At 43.1% G+C, this 6,000-nt stretch overlaps 1 protein-coding gene across 3 annotated transcripts in view; it reads left to right on the forward strand.

The window, feature by feature from the left end:
* The window catches only part of si (sucrase-isomaltase), a 117,399-nt gene that overhangs the window by 17,191 nt on the left and 94,208 nt on the right, over positions 1-6,000 (forward strand). The window contains exon 1 of one of the 3 annotated variants that reach the window (XM_090218928.1): positions 824-1,276. The exons of 1 other annotated variant lie outside the window; for it this stretch is intronic. The gene's annotated coding sequence lies outside the window, so the exon portion shown is untranslated. Of the gene's footprint in view, positions 1-823; positions 1,277-6,000 lie in introns of those variants that run through there. One more of the 3 variants, XM_090218927.1, reaches the window with a different exon arrangement.

The following is a 6,000-nucleotide window of genomic DNA, read 5'->3' on the forward strand; positions in this document are numbered from 1 at the left end:
GAGCATGCACAGACCAGCTGGCTGGTGTGTTTACGCACATATTCAATCCCTCCCTATCCCAGTCTGCTGTCCCCACATGCTTCAAGAGGGCCACCATTGTTCCTGTTCTTGTTCCTGTTCCCAAGAAAGCTAAGGTAACTGAGTTAAGCTTCTGGCTTTGAGAGACTAGTCAAGGAGCATATCACCTCCACCGTACCTGACACTCTAGACCCACTCCAATTTGCCTACCGCCGTAATAGGTCCAGAAACGACGCAATCGCAATCACAATGACACTGCACACTGCCCTAACCCATCTGAACAAGACGAATACCTACGTAAGAATGTTGTTCATTGACTACAGTTCAGCATTTAACACCGTAGTACCCTCCAAAGTCATCATTAAGCTCAAGACCCTTGGTCACAAATTAACTTTTAAAAACAAATGCATTCCAGGTGAGTGCCTCATGAAGCTGGTTGAGAGAATGCCAAGAGTGTGCAAAGCTGTCATCAAGGCACAGGGTGGCTACATTGAAGAATCTAAAATATAAAAAATATTTTGATTTCTTTAACACTTTTTTTTGCATGATTCCACATGATTCATATGCATGGTTCCATATGTGTCATTTCATAGATTTGATGTTTTCACTATTATTCTACAAAGAAGAAAATAGTTAAACTAAAGAAAAACCATTGAATGAGTATGATTTTCTAAAACTGAGTCACAGTTCGTCTAAACCAAAGGAGGAGTGTTTCAAGGTAAATCATTACAACATACACACGGACGTGCACACACACATGCATGCACACTCCTCCATAAACACACACACACGCACCTCCATAAACACAGCAATATAAGGAAGACAGGCAACACATTCTCTCGGTTGAGCTTTGTTGGTTGTGATGGTTATCACGTTTTATAGTTGCTGAGTGGGTACAGTGAAGTTGTAAAACACACACACACACGCACACACACACACACACACACGCACACACACACGCACACGCACACACACACGCACACGCACACGCACACACACACACACACGCACACACACACATACTATCTCTCTTTCTTGCTATCGCTTACACACAGATATAAATACATACAGAGTATTGATTTACATGTTCACACACCAACACATATACAGGCAGTGTTATATGATCAGTAGGACCTAATTGCAGAGTGGTACGATATAACGTGGATGAGACAGACGACGGCGCGCCGGAGTAGTAAGGCAAGAAGCAGTGTGAGGTGAGACAACTTCTAACTCACCGGGGAACATAGTCTCTGATCAGGTATTCATAACTATACTATATTATTGTGTGTTTAGAACTACATTTTATTTGAGTATGACACAAACAGTTGCCAGCTGAAGGTACTGTGCGACCTAGCTTCAACTGTTGCTGGCCTACCTCATCTGTGATCGTTTAAAGCAGACCTCAGGTAGGATACGAAAAGTTGTTCAAAGGCTAATCATTCTGCGTCATCGCAAAAGAGATACACTGTGTGTAGTTTATTGAGTAAAGGGGATAAAGCCGGCGAGAGGGAGGGAAGCCGAGAGGGAAGCCGAGAGGGAAGCCGAGAGGGAAGCAACGCATAGAGAAAGAATAACTATTAGTTAAAACAGAGGAATGACCATCATGGATAGCGAAATGAGGTAATTACAGGGAGTGTTCGACATGCATTAGTCTGAACTCCTCCATTCTCTTTCAACAAGCGGCAAGAGAATAAACGTCTACCTGTTGCACAATTGTCAGCTAGAAAACCTATGTTGTGAAATACAAATGTGTTCATTTGTAACTGAAGAAATTCACAGTGTTAATCATGCTCTATTTCATGAAACTTCTACAATCTAGTTTGTCCTTGTCATGCAGCCCTAGCCATTTTAGGGCTGGATTCAATCTGTATTGCAGAAGACCTACATTACAATTGGAATGTATGAAAGTATTTTCCCCATTGAGCCGACGCCGTGTTCGCCACGAACACTCAAACATTGTTTTTTACTTCTGTAATATCGATTAAATCCAAACCTTAGATCGTGTTCGTTACAGAGGTGAGAATTTGACCCTGTTTGTTAATGATAGTGCCTTGGCAGCAGCTAAAGGGGATCCACAATAATTACAAAATACAAATAGTGTCAAGTCAAATCCTTAAAGTCAAATGTTATTTGTCACGTGTTTCATAAAGGAAAAGTGTGGACTAAGAATATAGAGAAATAATAGAAAAGTTAAACACATAATAATAGATACACAATGAGTAACGATAACTTGGCTTTATACTCGCTGTACCAGTACGGAGTCTATCTGCAGGTTTATGAGGTAATTGAGGTAGTTATGTACATAAAACTGGGAATAAACTGGCAGATAGTAAACAGTAGCAGCAGCATGTGATGGGTCGAAAAAGTGAAGGAAAAAAAAGGGTCAACGCAGGTAACTATTTCAATAACTATTGATCCGTCTTATGGCTTGCGGGTAGACCCTGTTCAGGCTCCTGTTGGTTCCAAACTTCAGTAACGCTTGCCGTGCAGTTGCAGAGAGAACAGTCTATGACTTGGGTGGCTGGAGTCTTTGACAATTTTTAGGGCCTTCCTCTGACACCGCCTGGTGTAGAGGTCCTGGATGGCAGGGAGCTGGGCCGCAGTGATGTGCGTTACGGTCGAAGGCCAAGCAGTTGGCATACCAAGTGAGGATGCAGCTAGTCAAGATGCTTTCAATGGTGCAGCTTTGATCTTTTCAGCCTCCCGAGGGTGAAGATAAATTGTGGTGCCCTCTGCACGATTGTGTTGGTGTGGTTGGACCATTGACAGATCCTTAGTGATGCGGACACAGAGGAACTTGAAGCTCTCGACCCGCTCAACTACAGCCCTGTCGATGCCCTGTCAATAGCCCTGTAGTCCACCATCAGCTCCTTTTGTCATCTGTGGATCTGTTGGCGTTCATCTTTGGAATGGGTCCAGGGTGTCTAGGATGATGGTGTTGATGTGAGCAATGACCAGCCTTTCAAAGCATTGGATGGCTCCAGATGTGAGTGCGACGGGCGACAGTCATTGAGACAGGTTACTCTTGGGCACAGGGACTATGGTGGTCTGATTGAAACATGGGTATTACAAACTGGGTCAGGGAGAGGTTGAAAATGTCAGTCAAGACACTTGGAATCGAATCCGGTTCTGTAGTGACGCCTCAAGCACTGCGACGCAGTGCCTTAGACCGCTGCGCCACTCAGGAGTCCCTGAGATGATGCTTTTCTATGTGTGAAGTAAAGATGATCTAGAGTTTTTCACCTCTAGTTGCACACATGTTATGCTGGTAGAAATGGAAGTAGACAGATTTCAGTTTCTCATCATTAATATCACTGGCCAGCAGGAACATCTCTGGATGAGCATGTTACCTGTTGGTTGAGTGAGGTCTTAGTGTCAGCTTCGATTTGTGGTCGTAAATAGACAGCAACGAAAAATATAGATGAAAACTCTCTTGGTAAATAGTATGGTCTACAGCTTATCATGGGGTATTCTAACTCCGGTGAGCAGAACCTCACCACCCTCCTTGAGCATACCTGAAGCTGTCACAAGATGGTGTCTTGAAGGGTCCTTTTGGTTACAGAGCTGAGACTTTGACCCTGTCTGTTAATGATAGTATAGATGGTGTCTTGAAGGGTCCTTTTGGTTATAGAGCTGAGACTTTGACCCTGTCTGTTAATGATAGTATAGATGGTGTCTTGAAGGGTCCTTTTGGTTATAGAGCTGAGACTTTGACCCTGTCTGTTAATGATAGTATAGATGGTGTCTTGAAGGGTCCTTTTGGTTATAGAGCTGAGACTTTGACCCTGTCTGTTAATGATAGTATAGAAGGTGTCTTGAAGGGTCCTTTTGGTTATAGAGCTGAGACTTTGACCCTGTCTGTTAATGATAGTATAGAAGGTGTCTTGAAGGGTCCTTTTGGTTATAGAGCTGAGACTTTGACCCTGTCTGTTAATGATAGTATAGATGGTGTCTTGAAGGGTCCTTTTGGTTACAGAGCTGAGACTTTGACCCTGTCTGTTAATGATGGTATAGAAGGTGTCTTGAAGGGTCCTTTTGGTTATAGAGCTGAGACTTTGACCCTGTCTGTTAATGATAGTATAGAAGGTGTCTTGAAGGGTCCTTTTGGTTATAGAGCTGAGACTTTGACCCTGTCTGTTAATGATAGTATAGAAGGTGTCTTGAAGGGTCCTTTTGGTTATAGAGCTGAGACTTTGACCCTGTCTGTTAATGATAGTATAGAAGGTGTCTTGAAGGGTCCTGTTGGTTATAGAGCTGAGACTTTGACCCTGTCTGTTAATGATAGTATAGAAGGTGTCTTGAAGGGTCCTTTTGGTTATAGAGCTGAGACTTTGACCCTGTCTGTTAATGATAGTATAGATGGTGTCTTGAAGGGTCCTTTTGGTTATAGAGCTGAGACTTTGACCCTGTCTGTTAATGATAGTATAGATGGTGTCTTGAAGGGTCCTTTTGGTTATAGAGCTGAGACTTTGACCCTGTCTGTCAATGATAGTATAGATGGTGTCTTGAAGGGTCCTTTTGGTTATAGAGCTGAGACTTTGACCCTGTCTGTCAATGATAGTATAGATGGTGTCTTGAAGGGTCCTTTTGGTTATAGAGCTGAGACTTTGACCCTGTCTGTTAATGATGGTATAGAAGGTGTCTTGAAGGGTCCTGTTGGTTACAGAGCTGAGACTTTGACCCTGTCTGTTAATGATGGTATAGAAGGTGTCTTGAAGGGTCCTGTTGGTTACAGAGCTGAGACTTTGACCCTGTCTGTTAATGATAGTATAGATGGTGTCTGAAGGGTCCTGTTGGTTACAGGGTCAACGTCTCAGCTTTGTCTGTTAATGATAGTATAGAAGGTGTCTTGAAGGGTCCTGTTGGTTACAGGGTCACCGTCTCAGCTCTGTATGTTAATGATAGTATAGAAGGGGTCTGAAGGGTCCTGTTGGTTACAGGGTCTCAGCTCTGTCTGTTAATGATAGTATAGATGGTGTCTGAAGGGTCCTTTTGGTTATAGAGCTGAGACTTTGACCCTGTCTGTTAATGATAGTATAGATGGTGTCTGAAGGGTCCTGTTGGTTACAGGGTCAACGTCTCAGCTCTGTCTGTTAATGATAGTATAGATGGTGTCTGAAGGGTCCTTTTGGTTACAGAGCTGAGACTTTGACCCTGTCTGTTAATGATAGTATAGATGGTGTCTGAAGGGTCCTTTTGGTTATAGAGCTGAGACTTTGACCCTGTCTGTTAATGATAGTATAGAAGGTGTCTTGAAGGGTCCTTTTGGTTACAGAGCTGAGACTTTGACCCTGTCTGTTAATGATAGTATAGAAGGTGTCTTGAAGGGTCCTGTTGGTTACAGGGTCAACGTCTCAGCTTTGTCTGTTAATGATAGTATAGATGGTGTCTTGAAGGGTCCTTTTGGTTACAGAGCTGAGACTTTGACCCTGTCTGTTAATGATAGTATAGATGGTGTCTGAAGGGTCCTGTTGGTTACAGGGTCAACGTCTCAGCTCTGTCTGTTAATGATAGTATAGAAGGTGTCTTGAAGGGTCCTTTTGGTTATAGAGCTGAGACTTTGACCCTGTCTGTTAATGATAGTATAGATGGTGTCTTGAAGGGTCCTTTTGGTTATAGAGCTGAGACTTTGACCCTGTCTGTCAATGATAGTATAGATGGTGTCTTGAAGGGTCCTGTTGGTTACAGGGTCAACGTCTCAGCTCTGTCTGTTAATGATGGTATAGAAGGTGTCTTGAAGGGTCCTTTTGGTTATAGAGCTGAGACTTTGACCCTGTCTGTTAATGATAGTATAGATGGTGTCTGAAGGGTCCTTTTGGTTATAGAGCTGAGACTTTGACCCTGTCTGTTAATGATAGTATAGATGGTGTCTGAAGGGTCCTGTTGGTTACAGGGTCAACGTCTCAGCTCTGTCTGTTAATGATAGTATAGATGGTGTCTGAAGGGTCCTTTTGGTTACAGAGCTGAGACTTTGACCCTGTC

The sequence above is a fragment of the Oncorhynchus mykiss genome, chromosome 24 (assembly GCF_057628025.1).
Source record: "Oncorhynchus mykiss isolate SJ-2025 chromosome 24, ASM5762802v1, whole genome shotgun sequence".
In the NCBI taxonomy this organism is placed as follows: domain Eukaryota; kingdom Metazoa; phylum Chordata; class Actinopteri; order Salmoniformes; family Salmonidae; genus Oncorhynchus; species Oncorhynchus mykiss.